The sequence below is a fragment of the Adiantum capillus-veneris genome, chromosome 22, assembly GCF_014529385.1.
Source record: "Adiantum capillus-veneris isolate H3 chromosome 22, ASM1452938v2, whole genome shotgun sequence".
Taxonomy (NCBI): domain Eukaryota; kingdom Viridiplantae; phylum Streptophyta; class Polypodiopsida; order Polypodiales; family Pteridaceae; genus Adiantum; species Adiantum capillus-veneris.
In genome coordinates, this window is record NC_140952.1 from 125,839,497 (window position 1) to 125,858,082 (window position 18,586).

Genomic DNA, 18,586 nt, shown 5'->3' on the forward strand with positions numbered 1-18,586 from the left:
GTTCGCCATCCTAGCAACAAACACGGATGGAGGATTCAACTGAAGCCCCCTCGCCCGACCTTGTAGAATCCACCATCCGATTTGCTCTTTTGTCGACAGAGCGAACGAGTTTAGAGGTAGAGGTGGCGCACCTTTAGGCCACCTCTGCTATCTGCAAGATCATCGTGGTTTATCAAGAATTTTTTGTGGTCAAGATACAACACCCAGTCTACCAGGGCCAAGTGTCCTAGCAGGTAATCACTTTACCATGTTCTTAGGAAGGGCTAGGCATCGACCCAGTACGACAGAGCAGAGACCTCCTTGGGAAGATTGTGGTCAGAGGTCCTTTTTTAGGGGAGGAGCCCTGGAAGGAGTTGTTGCTACACCAGAGTCATGCTCAAGACTCAAGTCCCTCATACGGGCGGCCCTTGGAGATGCACCAAGTTTGCCTGAGCAGGAGCTGGGAGGACCGCTTTGCTGCGAGCTTGCTTAGGTCCTGGGAGCAGCTACGGAGTGGCCTGGAGCAACACCAGCCCACTTGCATGGAGGAGCGCTTGAGGCAGCCTCTTGTTTGGAACCCCATGGTTAGCGCACAGAGAGGTAATTTTTTTGGCATTAGGACTCATGCTTCTTGGGGTCCCATGGCCGTTTGAAACCCCATGGTTAGGACACAGAGAGGTAATTTGGTTGGCAACAGGACTCATGTTTCTTGGGGTCCCGTGGCTGAGGGTCCAGTCCACACTTTCGATGATTGGCTACAGTTTGAGACCTTCCCGAGGAGGTTCAGAGCATCAAGCTACAAGGGATGAGGGGGGTCCTCTTGAGACAGCAGTTTCCAGATGGGTGGGGGTTTTCACGCGCTTGGAGGTCCTCATTGCAGTTAGGGCTTGCTTGGAGATAGTGCCCCACATGTTTTTCGAGATTTAGGGAGAGGGTCGGCTTCACACACTCTTAGTAGAGGCACCACAAGTTGCAAAGTGCTCTTTTCAGAGGATTCGAGTCGTGGGCATGTGCGGGAGGACTTGTGTCATCGATCCTGACCGAGCAGATCTTGAGTCAAGACGTTGGTGGCTTTGGGCTTTGGAGAGCCTCCCTCTTGTATGAGTGCAGTGGGAACCAAGAGAGTGGTTGTGAGGGGACCCTTTCTCTTTAGCCGATCACCTAGGGACTTCTTTTTTCCAGTGCACAATTCGCTTGGGGCGACACATACTGACAACACTGAGAGGGGTAGGAGGAGGGTCTCACAACCGAGTTCTTGTTAGGTTTCTGGGAGCGGTTATGGGACAGTAGGCAACCAAGGAGAGTATTATGTTTCAGTGCTAGTAGCGAACAGGGCTAGAGTAGTTGGGAGTTGGTTGGTACACAACGGCTCTCGGCAGCTTGTGCAGTCCGTGGCCATCCTTTGGAGAGTCAGCGTCATTTTTTGTGGGAGTGCCCCATGGCACATCGGGTTTGGCTTTAGGTTCTCCGATTGATGCAAGCCCTTTCCTTAGCCCGACAGTACACTTGGGGTGCTGCAGCGTGGTCCACTCAACAGGCCCTGCGCTCCACTTTGAGTTGGCTTCCACCAGCTGGATGATAGTGATCCAAGAGGGTCGGCCTACACTTCAGCTGGCCACAGAGCTCATCCCCTTGAGTGGTGCAGTGATAGACAGTGGTGGTGGGAGCTCATCTACGGCCTGACACTCTAGTTTATCTGGTGGGCCCGTTGCTTCGCATCTTAGGCGTTCGCCCCGCTCCACCAGCAGAGATTGTTCATGTCATTTGGTTGGAGCTGATTTATACACTCAGGGGTGAGTTTGAGAGACTTCAAGGCAGCTCCGACCACATGCGAGAGCATTGAGAGGCTTTCTTGCGACTTTGGCACCAAGGGCCTTTCTACACCATGGTTCGGGGTGTGCTTAGATGATACTATTGGCCACCAGTGTGGCTTTGTCCTCCTCCCATCTTGTGAGCTAGCCCTCATCTCACTGGGAGAGTCTCCCCATGTTTTTGATGTAGTCCTCTCTTGCAGAGGTGGTTTGTAGCCTTCGGGCAGTTATGCTTAACCGATGGAAGGATCTCTTTCTTGCAAAAAAAATAAGGATACATTCTTGTTTCTTGAACTTAGGGTATTCCATATCAATCATGGCCGCCAAGATGTTATCATAAAATTGATCTTCCTTCAATAAATCCATGTTGGTGGGGGGAGATAACATCAGCTAACACAGGGGCCATTCTTTCAGCAGTAAGTTTAGCCAGAACCTTGTACACAACCGTCATCATAGTGATTGGTCTCTAGTGTTTGAGTTAAGAGCAGGCTAATTGCTTGGGGATGAGCTTAATTAACCCAATCTTCAACCCTGATTCAAACGAGCCTTTGGTAAATTCTTTGTTGACTATATGCAGGAAGGATGGGCCCAAAAATTCCCAGAATTCTTGATAAAACTCGCCCATCTTAGAGACTTTTCTTTGCCCAACTTTTTGAGAGCCAACCAACATTTATCCGAGGTAAAGGGCCTTTCCAAGTATTGAGCTTTGTCAGAGTCTACTAATGTTGGGGTGTGGCTGAAAACACCTTATCCGTGGCATTTTTTATCGTGGGAGAGGGAGAGTTCTCCTTACCAATAATTTGGCAGAGGTGATCTAACATCACTTTGCTCATACGATCAAGGTTGTTGATTTGAACTCCTTGGTTGTTGATCAAGGAAGAGATGGTAGCCTTTCATTTCCTTACCTTGATAGTTTTGAGTAATGTGTTTTTGTTGGCATCCTCACCCTTAATAATCCTCTCCTTGGCCTATAGCGTGAGGAGATTAGTCTCCTCCACTTCCCTTTCATGCAAGGTCTGCTTGATCTTCAGCCATTCCAAGTGTCCTTGGTCGCTAGCCTTTCCTTTCCTTTTCTTTTGGCCTAGCTCTTCAAATCTGAATTTGAAGATTGAAATTGCTTGCTTGTTCTCCTTCTTTAGCATTGGCCCAACTCTCTTGATTGCAGTTTGGATTTTTTTGCTAAATCTTTTCCATGAGTCTGACCCTATCCTTGATGATGTCCTGGCTTAGTTCCACCACTGAACGAGACACCAGATTCTTAAAATGAGTATCTTTAAACAAATTTGGGTAGGTGATAAATTATTTCTTGGCACCAAGCCACAAAAGGTGTTCCTCTGAAGTAAATTCCTTGGCTCCAAGAAGAGGAAAATGATTTGAGAGACGTTCTTCCACAAGGATTTGCATTACAGTGAAGAAGGCACCCGGTCCCCGTTGTGAGAGAAATAGAACCTAGCAAGCCTGGAAGCAAACTGCGAGTAATGAAGACTATGGTAAGTGAAGCCCGTGTCATCCCTCCACGGGCCAGCTTTCCAAGTATTAGTCAAAGCCAATTTATCCTCCAGACAACCCATTTGTTACGCTCTCCCCTTGCAAGAATGGTTGAAGGGCCCTGCCTATCCTGTTTGGAGCAGACCATATTAAAGTCTCTCACCATGCAAAACTCCCTCTCAACTTGTAATTGTGAGAAGTCGTTCCAAAGTAACTTCTTGCCTTTGGCATCATTAGGGATGTTGATGTTGATAATAGTGAGCAGATTATTATGTATCTTAATAGACATTCCCAAAGCCCTCTTGAATTGGTGCTGAAATACAACTTTTGGTTCCAGATCTTTGTGGACTTGTGTCATCACTCAAAAGCAATTCACCAAATGTTTGCTATCTTAGAATAGATGCTGTCACAAACTGATGACGTGGCAGAACTGTACGGCAGACCCACAATTTGCACTGATAATGCTGACATGGGAACAGTACGGACCTCCGCAATTTGTGTTGCCATGCTACGTGACAGGCTGTGCAGATTTCCGCGATTTTCGTTGGTTGCTTTTGGGCCAATTGCTTTTGAGTTTGCAGCTTTTCATGTCACAAAGTGATGACGTGGCTGCCCACTCTGCAGGAAACCTTAACCCTAAAATCAGAAACCCTAACCTTGAAATGTTGACTGGTTGGCTGCAGCGTAAAACGTGGAAAGGCTGCCATGTGGAAAGCAGTACAGAATTCCGCGATTTGCGGCGAATTTTCCGGCAGCAGTAAAGCAGCGCAGCTTTTGGGCAAAACCAGCGTGGGAAAAAGCTTTGCTTTATTTTCTACACATATTGAGAGAGAGAACAGCCATTTTGCTTTATTAAGCAAGAGAAAAAAAGAGAGAGCTTTTCTGCTTTATATTAAAAGGGCAGATTTTTGGGACTTGCTTTATATTTACAAGCAAGAGAGACAAAGAGCCTTTGCTTTATTTGGGCTTTTGATTTTCAGCTTTTGGGCTCTGCTTTTGGCAACCCTTGTAACCTTTAAATTCGCGGGTTGGCCTCTCACAACTCAGAGCATCTGGACGCAGAGTCCTAAGTGTGAGCGCCTGCCCGCACTCTTTTACTTTGAACCCAGATTAATACAAAAAGAAATACCGAAAGGGGCGCCAGTCTTTGGGGCCAATATCTCTAGGCACAGAACTCCGCCAGGCCAGTGTCGAATAAATTGTGAATTGTGAAGTGTTTATTTGGTGCTGTCGCGGTAGATTCTTGACTTGGAGTGTCCAAGTCTGTTACAGTGGTATCAAAGCACGGCCGATTTCTCTTCTACGGGAAATCCGATCCCAAATTTTTTTTCTGCTGCACCTATGGCTTCAGGCAAAGATCGGTCGACTTCCTCTGCATCCGAAGATGCGGGAAGGGATCACAACGAAGATTCTGGCAAGGAGTATGGCCCGTCTCGCCTACTCAGGCAGAGCGTTGAGAGATGGAGCGTCGTTAACTGATCGGCGATGCAACAAAGATGATGCTCAATTTTCCGAAGGACCCAAAATTTGCAAAATATATGAGCGAGACTTCTTTCAAGGAGGTGCATGCGCAGTGGGAGAAAACCACACCACCACCCCCCCAAAACCTGCTCTCAAGCAACCTTCTGTTCACAAGAAATATACAAAGAAGGAATTAGAAGAGGTGGTCGATGCACGAATTGCTCAGCTTTTTGACGCGTAAAACAAAGCTAAAAAGCACGGCAAAAAGCAGAAGAAAGGCGATGACTTCCCGGGTTTTTTGGGTCGTCGGTCGACATTTGAAAAGGCAAAGAAACAGAAGAAGTGTGTTCGATTTGAAGAAGTACCCAGTTCTTCTAGCTCATCTGACCTGAGCGAAGAAGACCGAAAAGGCAAAAAGCAACGCTTCGGAAACGACAAGAAAAAGACAAAGAAGTCAAAATCTCGCCCAGTGAGTGACAGTTCTATAGAGGACTCGTCTACAGACAGTTCAGACTCTGATGACAGCAACTTTTATGCAAAGAAGAAGAATTTTTACAAAGCAAACCGGTATGACTTTCTGGAAGACAAAAGCAAGAAAGTCAGAGAGTTTGAGGAAGGTGGACAGTCAATTAAATTTTGACACGTTTTCGGGATATAGAGATGCTTCGAAGGCTTTTGTCTTTTGTACAGTAGTTTGATATCGCTTTTGCGGGAGGACATTACTCAGAGCACTCTAAGATTCGGAGAGATGCCTCCTACTTGAAGGGAAATGCTCGAACTTGGTGGTCCACGCTTCTATTAAACAAGGCTGCGCCAGTTAAATGGCTGAAATTCAAGAGGCTTTTTATTTCTTCTTGGCTGACTCGAGAGTATGAACGCAATATACGAACTTCTTGGAACCATCTTCGGATAACCCAGAAGGATACAGTGGACGCTTATTGCGAGAGATTCTAGAGCTCTTTTCTATTCGCCTCCTCATTTAAGAAGATCTCGTTCAAGGAACAGATTGAGCGGTTTACCTTGGGTCTACCTACAGAGATCCGAGATCACTGCTTAGAACAAAAGTCAGCTTCCATTCAGGAGTTGATGAGTCATGCGAAACGGGGTTTTGCCATTCACTCTGGCAGTCTGACCTACCCCACAGATAAGATCGTGACACAAAGAGTCGAACAGACTTCGAAAAATGAAAGTAGAAAGAGAAAGAGCAACCCAGAACAGAAAGATAAGGATGCACGACCCAAGCTTACTCCTCAAGAGAGGGCTCTCTACATAAAGGAGGGGAAGTGCTTTGAAAATGAGGAGACTGGGCATATCTCCGCGAAGTGCCCTAACAAGGCACCGAATGAACAGGATGAAGAAAGGCCAGAAAGTTCCAAAGCAGCTGAGAGACGTGGCAGAAAAGGCAGATAAAAAGCAGAACTGGTACCACATTGCGTGGGGCCTGAACGAAATGAATGAAAGTACAAACTTTGCCGCTTTTGGGGCAAAGTGAAAGACCAGGAAGCTCTTTTGAAGGAGCCAAGGCCAATTTCTTTTCACTTGGAACTGGCGGCTCGATTTAGAATTACGCCCGACAGGCTGAGGCCACAGGCGGAGGTAGTTCAAGTGGCACCTGGACGGGATGTTGCCATTACACCGAGCATTGGCAAACTTTGTTTGCAATGACAGGGATGTTTAGGGCAAGAGGAGTTTTACGTATTTTCCTTGGAAGGTTGTAACGTTCTACTCGAAATCCCTTGGTATCACAACAACAATGCCGTGGTTGACTACCAGGCCGAGAAAGCGACTTTGACAAATGAAGGGCTCAGAGATTGTACTTGATGAACTTCAGTTTCTTTACTCATTTTCTTTTTGGAAGAGAACTGAACGATGGATGAAGGTCGAATATGTTTTGACCTGAGCAAAAGAACGCCAAGATTTTTTCCTACACTCATGCCGATTGCTTTTACAGAGGGCCTGCCAGGCGAGTTACCATCCGCTCGTCCTACTATTGATCTGATACCTGGAAGCACACCATCGAACCAGCCACCTTATCGCGTGAGACGAGCCCAGAACGAAGAGATTATGAACCAAGTGAAAGACCTCTTGGAAAAGGGTCTTGTCCAGCCTAGTACTTCACCGTATTGCTCTCCAGTGTTGTTGGTTTTGAAGAAAGACGGATCTTGGAGAGTGTGCGTCGATTATAGAGCTCTCAACAAAATCACCATCAAGAACAATTCCTAGGATCGATGATATACTTGACAGATTACAGGGATCCTCGTGTTTTAGCAGGATTGATTTGAAGAGTGGATATCATCAGATCCAAATTGCACCGGATGATGGACAGGATTTTTCGAGAATATAGGCTATTTGTTGGCACTTTCTTTGACGATATCATTATTTTCTCAAAGAATGAGGCAGAACACAGGTCTTTCAGGCATTACGAGATCACAAGTTAGTGATTAATGCGAAGAAAAGTGAATTTTTCCTGCCAGAGATACACTTTTTGGGACACATTGTCTCAGTAGCAAGAGTGCAAATGAATCCGGCCAAGATAGAGACTATCCGTGATTTGCCCGATTTGAAGAATGTCCATGAAGTTAGAAGCTTCTTGGACTGTGTTCGTACTACAGGCGGTTCATTCGAAAGTTTGCAGAGGTTGCTTCCTTTTGCATATCTTGACACAGAAAGGAGTCCCTTTCTCGTGGGGACCCACAGAGGTGACTACCTTTCAGACTTTGAAAGAGAAATTGACTACAGGACCAGTTTTGACTTTGCCGGACTTGCAGAAGTCGTTTGAAGTATATTGTGATACTTGTGGTCGTAGTCTGGATGCGGTCTTAATGCAGCAAGGCCAATGGCATGCCTATGAGAGCCGATTGTTTTCAAGGCCGGAATTGACAGTACAGATATGTGAGAAAGAGATTTTGGCGGCTGTCCATGCTCTTATTCAGTGGCAACATTACCTACTCGGAGCCGATTTTACGGTTTTTCATAGATGATGGGAGTTTATGCTACTTCTTGTCATGGAAGCAGCTATCGGAAAAGCAGATGCGGTGGGCAAACATCTCGTCACAGTTTACTTCCTGATTGTCCATGTGCAGGGACAGAAGAAATTGGTGGCAAATACTTTGTCCCGAAAGCCGTTGGTTCTGGCTATTTCCGCGATACATCCTAGGAACTTCAAGAATATTGTCAGTCAGTACGCCACAGAGCAGGTTTTTGCAGGTGTATTCAGTTGAATACAGAAAGGGGAGATAGTAGCGGACTATTTAATTCGGGATGGCTACTAGATGAGGAAAACCATGTTGTGCGTTACACAACCGTTGAGGGAAAAAGTTCTAACCAAATGACACTGTCCGCCTTTTACGAGTCACCGCGGCATTGCTACCACCTTGAAAGGGGTAGAGAGAGACGTCTTTTGGCTGAGACTCAAGAAGAATGTGGACGAGTTTGTGCGCAGTTGCTTGGTATGCCAGAAGGTCAAGTTTGACAGACATAAAGCACAAAGATTGTTACAGCCTTTTTACCCATACCCACTCGCCCTGGGAAAGTATTTCAATGGATTTCATCTCTCTAGAACAGAGCGTGGGCACGATTGTTTATTGCCCAGGTCTTTAGAATTACATGGCATGCCTGAGACGATTGTCTCCGATAGGGACCTTAGGTTCACGAGTTTGTTTTGGACAGATATTTGGTAGAACATAAGCACGCGATTGCAATTCTCGTTCCAGCCACAGACTAACAGGCAATCAGAGATTGCTAATTCAGTGTACTGGATTTGTTGAAGTCTTCTTGGTTGGATCAGAAGATTCCTTGGGAAAGGTTTTTACCTTTGGTGGAATATGCCTACAGAAACACGTTTGACTCTTTGATGGGGAAGATGCCATTTGAGATTTTTGAATTTGCTACGAAGGTTCTACCCTTCCTTAGCACGAAAGATAAGATTTTTCTTTGAAGCCGACTAGTTCACGAGGGATTGGGTCCGGAAGGCTTTGCAGAAATTTCAGGAAAGATAGAAAAAGGCAGCAGATCACCATTGTCGCGATTTGAAATTGAGGAGAAGAATTGGGTGCTCTTACATTATGGGAAGGCACGACTGAGAAAGAAAACAAAAGGGAAAGGAGCGGCTTCTTTGTAAGCTTAGCATGACATAGTGTGGACCTTTCCAGGTTTTCCGAAAAGATAAATGATATCTCCTTTGGACTGAAGCTGCCAGAATACTTGGATGATTCACAATGTTTTTTTTTTAATGTGAGTCTCTTGAAGCCTTTTGAAGGCGATGTGCATGTTGTTTTGATGAACAACCCGAATTGGACGAAAAACGAGCAGATACTCGTTCCAGAACAGAAATTGGCACGGAAAGAAAGAAAGAAGGTAAAGCGAACTGACATTTCTTGGTTAAATTCAAGACCTACTTCGCAATGGACGCGAAGCAAATGGAGAAGGAAGACCTAGCAGATATTCCTCGGAATGTGAATCTTTACCTTGAAACTTTTAGTTTAGCATAGTCTACTCCAAATGAAACCCAGAATTCAGCTTGGCCGGAGATCTGGTGCAGTGGGTTTGTGCAAGAGGGGAGTTACTCCGCTCCTTTGTCAACAGATACCTCGAGTTTTGAATACTAGAGTCACTGATGTCTCTTTGAGCTTCAGGGATACCGAGAGCTGACAGTATTCTGTTGGATGACTTTATGAAATGGAATTCCGGAAAAATATGAAACTGACTTGTTCTTGACTTGTTTAAGTACAGGAACTGATAGACGAAATGACTGCAGCATTTTGGTCTAAATGATCTCGAATAGACATGGTTGCAATAGGGGTTAGTCAATTGGGCATCTATGAGGTCCTGAGTGGAATCTAGATGCGATTGCTAACTGCATTGCCGATAAATCATGGTCTAAGATCCGAATGAATGTTGAATGTCATGTGATGTCTTGTGATGTCTAGTGATGTGACTGTCGATTGGTATATGTGCTAGATGTGTGTTTTTCTAGTGTGTAGGTATTAACAGTCAGTGTCTGCTAAGACGTTTTATGGCCTCTGTCTGTTTTGCAAGCGTAATCGAGGGCGATTACAATGCTTTCAAGAGGGGGGTATGTCACAAAGTGATTGCGTGGTTGCCTGCTCTGCAGGAAACCCTAACCCTAGAATCAAAAACCCTAATTTTGTTGAAACCCTAACCCTGAATGCTGACTGGCTGGCTGCAGCGTAAAACGTGGAAAGGTAGCCACGTGGAAAGCAGTACGGAATTCCGCGATTTGTGGTGGATTTTCCGGCAGCAGTAAAGCAGCGCAGCTTTTGGGCAAAATCAGCGTGGGAAAAAGCTGTGCATTATTTTCTACGCATATCGAGAGAGAGAAAAGCCATTTTGCTTTATTAAGCAAGAGAAAAAAAGAGAGAATTTTTCTGCTTTAAAAGGACAGCTTTTTGTGACTTTCTTTATTTTTACAAGCAAGAGAGAGAAAGAGCCTTTGCTTTATTTGGGCTTTTGATTTTCAGCTTTTGGGCTCTGCTTTTGGCAACCCTTATAACCTTTAAATTCGCGGGTTGGCCTCTCACAACTCAGAGCATCTGGACGTAGAGTCTGAGTGTGAGCGCCAGCCCGCACTCTTGTACTTTGAACTCAGATTAATACAAAAAGAAATACCGAAAGGGCGCCAGTCTTTGGGGCCAATATCTCTAGGCACAGAACTCCGCCGGACCAATGTCGAATAAATTGTGAACTGTGAACGTTTTTGAAGTGGTTATTTGGTGCTGTCGTGGTAGATTCTTGACTTGGAGTGTCCTCTGTTACATTTCATGTACTTGCTTTTGATTTTGAGGCCAAAGGGCCTCTAAATAAGAATCCAAGGCCACTCTTTTAACTCAGTGTGCTGACGAGCATCCAAGTAGAGAGGACCGCAAGAGTTGTAACTTTGCTCAAGCATTAATATAAAAATCAATACTGAAAGGGGCGCCAAAATTTGGGGCCAATATCTCTAGGCACGGAACTATGTCGGGCCGTGTCGACTCTATTTTCTTTAGAGTGTGATAAATTTTTGAAGTATTTTAAGTGATTCTCTCGTGCGTCGTATCAGATTAACAACTTGGGGTGCCCAAGTTTGTATGAGTGGTATTAGAGCTTCAAGCGTGTGCTTTTCTCGAAGCATACCAATCCTCCAAAGTTTACTGGAAATTCTAATAAAGAATCTTCATGTCCCAACCCCGGACTTATTAGCCACTCCCACCTTTACTTCATCGCGCATCGGACGCACTCCCGTCTTCATCGCTCTGTCTTACAGGGCATAAGCCATAAAGAACCCTAGATTGCACATGGATTCAAGTGAGGAACCCCGCAAGAATCAAACGAACCCACCCAACAATCTTGGATTTGGTGAAAGTACGGAAAATTCAAATGGGCAATCAGAAGAAGAGTACGGGCTTCTACAGCCAACGGAGTATGAACGAATGGAGATGCAGCGTCAACAGCAGGTTGATGCCTATGCCAAGCAGATGCTACGGTATTCGAAAGATCCCCAATATGCGAAATTTTCTAGTTTGTCGTCATCCTGCTCTGACAATGCAACAGCTCTTCCTCTTCTGATTCCAGTGATGAGGACAAAAAGGGCAAGAAACGACATAAGAACAAAAGACACAGATTGTATAAGAAGAAGGCCAAGAAAAGCAGATCCATTGCAGATCTCGGAAATTTTTTGATAGTTCTGAGGAGGATTCATCCTCTTATCTCGGACTTTGATGACCAGATGTTTTATTCTAAGATAAGCACTTTTATAGAGCCAATCAATACGACTTTCTCGAAGATAAGAGCAAGAAGACCAAAGAATTCAAGGAGGGCGACAAGCGATAAAATTTGATACCTTTTTAGGTTTTCGAGATGCGCACAAGGCCCTCGCTTTTATTCCACAGTTTGACATAGCCTTTTCTGAAGGGCGCTATTCAGAGCACTCCAAGATTAGAAGGGCAGCCTTCTATTTGAAAGGAAATGCAGGAACATGGTGGTCCACTCTTCTGTTAAGAAAAGAAGCAGTGTGTCACGTGACACATCCAACCCTATGTGTCCGTGGTCAAGCTACAACATGACTAGGGTTCAGTTCAGTCAAGTCTGTCTAGAATAGGACGTGATCTAGCACTTTTGTGAGTCTGTTCGCAGACCGTGCATGTCCAGACACTTAGAGTAAATGCATATCCTCTGGTTGCACATAGCGTGATCATCAGCATTACCATCAAATTCCATCAGGATCATTTTCCAGTGCATTAAACCTATTTTCCCTATTTTTGACATTTTTCACTTATTATTTTTAAGTGACTTTTGTTGAGAATTGGGTAGGGCAAAATCACTAAGTTAATATATAAGGAAACCCTAGCACTAGCATTTTTGGCAGGAGGAGGAAGGAGAGCAACAGGCACCCAGTGCAACAGCCCCTTTGGAGCACCGTCTCAAGCAAGAACCACCCCCAAAGACCTGGCGTTTTTCAGCACCCTAGCCCAGCGTTTGTGAAGCCTACAGGTCAGCATTTCCAGCCTTGAAGACTCGGCAATTTCAGCATGAACCATTAGCGTTTTTCCCTAGACAACAGTCGGCGATTTTCGGCCCCTTAGACAGCGTTTTTACAGCCATTGTAACAACGTTTTTCAGCATTACACCACTACGATTTCAGCCGCTGCATGGTAGTGTTTTCAAAGACAGCATGGCAGCGTTTTTATAGACAACAAGACAGCAACTTCAGGCTCACAAGAGATGAGCGTTTTCCAAGCAACCTCAGCCCAGCGTTTCTGTGTACTGCAGATCCCCTGGCAATTGCAGATTCAACCTCAGTATTCAGCCCTCAAGAAGTCCAGCGATTTGCCTTGTTGCAGTCCCTTGCCGCATCGTCAACATTGCGAAGTACCCTAGATCTCCGGCGTCTTTGCATAGCCTTAACAGATTAGCCCGTCATCGTCGACAGTTGCAGATTCGTAAGGATTTCAAAGCATTCAGTTTTCAGCCCTAGTTTCGTCATCGTCGGTACCACCGTCGGCCTCGACATAGCATCACTTAGATATGCATCAGCATCTTGTACCAAATTGTGCAATCAATAGCATAGACAGCTCCCGCTATCGAGAGTGGGTCCCTTGGAGGAGGGTTTGACAACTTTCTAGTGTCGTATTCTTCTCTCTCTATCTCTCAATCTCAACACCTTCATTCTTCTAGTGTCGTATTCTTCTCTCTCTATCTCTTCATTCACAGTGTTCATCACTTTGTTTGTGTCCATTGCACTCTCTCACTAAAGGAATGGAAGGCTCTCCCTTCCGTAAGTAAAAGGAACCCTTGAGCACAGTTATGTGATGAATCCCTTTCTTCCTGGTTGATATAAAGAGCCAAGGCCTTAAAGAGCCAAGGCCTTCTCTTGCTACACATGATATCCTCTAATGATTAATCAATGTATTTGAGAATAAATCATCTCAAACTGGAGAATGCATGAAAAAAAGAACGCTGTCGCATTGGGAGTGAAGAAAGCAGTGGAAACAAATTATCTGTATACGCGAGAGAGAGAGAGAGAGAGAGAGAGAGAGAGAGAAAGGGCTCGATCCTAAAAGTACCCCGTGTACTCGGTGTTGAACCCAAAAGAAGAAAACGTCTGCTAGTTCAAAGAGCAACAGGGATGTCACTCTCTCAAGCTCGCAACGTAGCATACTTGTGTTGATACAAATTATTTGATGCTACACGGAAGTTGAGCGTGAGTGGCCTCCAATAACCTTTTGGTACAACGATAAAGCAATTTAGACGAATCTTGCAGTCCGACATTGTGTGTGAGTTAAACGTTAGTAGAGAGAGAGAGAGAGAGAGAGAGAGAGAGAGAGAGAGAGAGAGCTTCTAGCACGGAGCTGGTGGGTACAACAGCCAGCAGATGGCCACCGTTTGGGCTTGGTTCAAGCAAAAATATATTGGCACCATTTGAATCGCCGCCGAAGTCCTCAAAGGTGATGGACACCGCAAAAATACCGCTGAACGACCTTCTCGTTTCAAGAAGGAATTTTGAGACAGAGAGGTCGTCACCGTCCATGAGGCAAGGGGACCGGGGATGAGAGAACAGCTGTGTGAGGCAACACACACATGGGGCCACAGAGAGAGAGAGATCCCCTTACTTTGAGATGCCTCCTCCTCGCTTTGTCCTGCAAATGTCTACAGGCATGTTACTTTCCATATCGCATGCATCTTCTAACGTCGACGACGGCTCTGAGTTTTTTTAAATCTATACTAACATAATATGGCGGAAGTGGGAGCCCTTTACACTTGTCTACATTTGGGAGTTGAAGGCTAAAGTCCAAAAGTAAGACAAGCTCTTGTGCAAAAGAGAGAGAGAGAGAGAGAGAGAGAGAGAGAGAGACTGTCGAAGGCAATCAGTCGTACTAGTATATATTATATTGACAGCGTTGGGTTGCCCTCCATTGTCCACGTGGCACTTTTCTCAACTTTTTCTCTCTCCAGTACAATAGTTAGACAAAAAGTGATCAAGGGTAAGTGGGCCTTTAGTTTTGAATTGCTTCACACAAAATACCCAGGAGATGAAGCTTATTGCTCCACAAAAAAATAGCTTTTAGTGTCTTTGTGAAATTCCGGTTTTAATCTCAGTGGACCTTGATTTCCAAGGTCAATAATTGGGCGTTTTAATTATATACCCATTCTAGACTTTGGCATAGACTCGATTGTCTGCCTAGTTTGCCCTCAAAAAATAACACCAAGAAAATAACGAGTTTGTGACCCATTCTCTTGACCATGCTAGAGAGAGAGAGAGAGAGAGAGAGAGAGAGAGAGAGAATGAATTAGCACACAAATATTTGAGAGTTGTGGGATTTTAGATTTTGTCAAATTTTGGTGTTTCTAACTATGATCTCTCAATATTTTTGTGTGTACTGAATGTCGTTATTATATGGAACTTGTCATGCTCTAGCAAGTGCTTTGCCATGCTTATGTCTTTTGACATACCCTTCAATTCGAGTAGTCCAAGAGATAATGTATCATCAAAGAGTTGTACTCTCACAAGTAGGCCACCCTCAATAGATATATTGAAATTGCCTAGAGCTTTTTTGTGCTACCCTTCTTGGAAATACCTTGCATTAATCATACTCTAAGAGATAGCATTTCAAACTAGAAGCTCATTGCCAACTTTCCATGCTCTAATATGTGCCCTCCAAAACACTCTAGAACATACTAATACTTATTTTTTATCCCGTATTGAAAAATTCTACAATTAATACAACAAGAGACACAACACTCTAGTTACGAATCTTGTCAACAACTTCTTATGCTCAAATAATAGACCACATTTGGCATACATGTCAACAAAAGCACATGCTTTAGAGAGAATCCCTAATATTGCATCCCTTATAGACCATCCAAAGCTTCTTTATCTTGCATCAAGGGCGATACTCTCCTATTGCATCCATTGAAAATGGTCTGGAGCTTCCTTGGGGTAGCTCTTGCTAGAACATCTATGCATACACTTCAAAAGCTTGCGCTCCACATTAACTACAAACAACCCAATGCTTATTTGGTCTATCTAGCTTAAACATACCTTACAATTATGCAGTCCAAGAGATATGTTTGCCATTCTAGCTAGAAAACTCATCAAAACCTTCTTGTGCAGCTTTCAAAAGTAACCACCAAGCTTGGGCTTTGAAGATTCCTTCAAGTTGCTATGTATCCTCGACAAACTAGCCACGAGCTGCTTTGCCTTGCATCTAGGGTGATACACTCTTGAAGCATCCCCAATTCTAGAGGTTCCTTGGCTAACTCTTTCTTGGGCATGCATACCCTTCTCTACGTGCATTGCAATAAAAGGTGTGTGGAGGAGTGTCCTCACTTCAAGTGCTTATTTTCCTTGCATCTATGGAAATCCTCTTTGATTGGATCCATTGAGAAATGTGCCTCAATTTATAGGCTTTTATGGGCTTATCATCCTATTCTTGCATTCCAAGGAACTACATTCAAGAGAATTCCTTGCTCCACCTTTGAAAATAGCCTAGTGGTTCCTTGACCCAACTCTTTGAGCATCTCCTACAATTAATGCACACCAAGAACTGACATTAAAGACAAGAAGCTTTTCAAAACCGTGTGCTTTTAAAAATACGTAACATATTAAGCTTTGGAGAGAATCCCTCTTTGCATAATTTGTGAACCACTTAGAGGAGCCTTGTGGGTTGATGCCCTTGTGTTGCATCCATTGAAAACATTTTGGGTCCCTCTTTGAGTCGACATTTCCATCACCTCTAATAATAAAAAGAGAGAAGTTGTGCAAGGTTATTAAATATGTCTAGGGTTCAAAACCCAAGAAAAGGTGCTCACATCTACCCCTAGCTCCACATGCACCCAAAAGAGAACCATGAGTCTACTAGCTACCGATGTTGGACACACCTTACAACCAATGCACTCTTAGAGTTGAAATTTTGGAGAGAACACCAGCCAATAAAACCACACTTACATACATGTCACTCAAAGCATCATCAAGCACATCCCCTAGCTATCAATCTACTCATAAGCATGTTGCCTATATTAACGCTTGCATAATGTCACCTTTGTGATGCAAGGCCATGTGATCACATATTGAATGAGTCCACTTTGCATCAAATAAGAAAAACCCAACCTTATTTGCTCAGTCCATGCTGTAACGTACTAACCAAAATATATATTACCGAGCGCATCAGGAATTTGTTTGCCCAAAACATGCTCCCATATACATTTGTCACATTTGTGAGAACTATTGGCTCCATAATCACTGCATACAACTCAGAGCTTCCTTGCTTGTTTTTTGCTCTCATAGGCACATCTCACAGCCATCGTTATCCAAGAAATGGCATTCAACACTAATACATGTTGTCCTGCTATGTATTGTTTTTAGCTTGCTTACAACACCCAAGGGCTACATAAGGCGCTAAAATAATGGTCTACTCTTTCTTCCAAACATCACCACCCCCTTAAAATACATTTAGATCCACTCAAAAGTGGCATTTATTTTTCAGCATACCTTGTACTCCAAAGGGACTCCAATTTTAGTAGGAGAATTGGTGAGGAGGCTAAATTCATTGTCATAGCAAGCTTGTTACGAATACCAATGATTACTTATGATTATCTTGATCTCACTAGTTTTGCTAGGTACTCTTCATGTAATAGGCAAGTTCACTGGATGCTAGCTCCATGTAATATGGCATGCATGTTAGTTCCAACGTTTCCTAGAATGATGTTGTTTTTTGCCACCATGATGTACAAATAGTTTGTATACATTGGCTTTTCTCATAGCATTGTACTTCATCAAGGTTTACAAACACACATGAGCATCCCTAGAGGCCTACTTGTACCCCTCAGCAAGTTATGAGAGAGCAACAAAAGAGGCATTAGAAGACTTTAAAGATAATTTAGAGGGTCTTTTAAAAGAGAGAGAAAAATAAGTGCATTAAATCTCTAGAAACGGTAAGTTACATAAAAAGTGCAAGGAAAAATAAGAAAAAAGACTAAAATTTCCACCTACTCATTCAATATAGAAGTACTTTTTTAGAATGGTCACATGTTCATTCAATGCAAGTATCTTTTTCATACCGTAGATATCAATCACTTGATAAGGTATGTGTCATAAATTAGTTTGTTTAGAATCATAGAATTGTCATTTGGAGTTGGAAATTGGCAATTCTAACACTACCGGTGCATTTTAAACACCCAAAAACCTAAGAAACTATTATATGCTTGCCTCAATCACACATCCAAAGAGGCAAAAAGGCCCAAAAACACCTCTAAGAAGGCTTTCTCCTAATGGCGCGTGGAGGCTTTTCGGTTGAGGGCCAAACTCTTTCTACGCGGGGTTAGGAGAAAGCCTCCTTGGATGCATTTTTGGACATTTTTTACCTCTCCGGAGTCCAATGACCAATTGAGCCTCTAAGAGGACTTTCTCCTATGATGGGGTTTATACTAAAATTTAAAAATTTCCTTGATTTATTATAAAGTCAATAAATTAAATATTGATTCAAAAAATGAGTTTATCTATAGCTGAAGATTTTAGATCTTCTTTTGAATGTCACCCATCCGAGAGAGAGAGAGAGAGAGAGAGAGAGAGAGAGAGAGAGAGAGAGAGAGAGAGTCACCTGCATCCATACAACAAAGAAAACTATTCATTTAGCCCTTTATGCATTTTGCAAGCCTCAAGAGACTCTACTTTTTATCGCAGTGACCCGCTTTTCAATATAAACTACTCAAAAATGTATATCTATGATTTTTCTACACAAAGTGAGATACTTCTAGTAAACACCTTTAAGATAATCTTTAAGAGTAGTTTTCTCAAGCTTTTAGCATTTTTTACTTATACTAATTTTATATATAAAAAAACCTTCCTTCTTTGTTAAAAAACCAAAGAAACCACTTATGGTCTAATGTATTCCTAAAGAGTTGAGCATTTAGTAGGGATTATGATTGTATTAAGTTTCAAACCATAGAGAAGATCCTAATTAAAGGACATATTATTGCTCTTTGGATAGGCTTGCTTAAGGAAAAAATCAGGCTGCTTGACTCTCTCATGCTTGGGAGGGCTATAAAAATCCCAGCAAAAGGATAATAATCAACAAAACAACCTATCAAAGATACTTCTATACAAGAGGAATAAGTAAACCAAAGGTATGCCAAGAGATCACACCAAGCACATCTTGCTCCCCTTAGTGAGAAAAACTTATTAGAGCTCCACATGAGAGCCTTCCACCAAGGGATGATTCAGTCCCAAGTAATACCCTAGTTGTTAGTACCTACACGTCTCTATATTTCTTGTAAAATAATTGGCAATCCATAAAGGGACTCATGGACAACATGCATGCACCTTGTATGGCAACTTGAAACCATGATTGTGC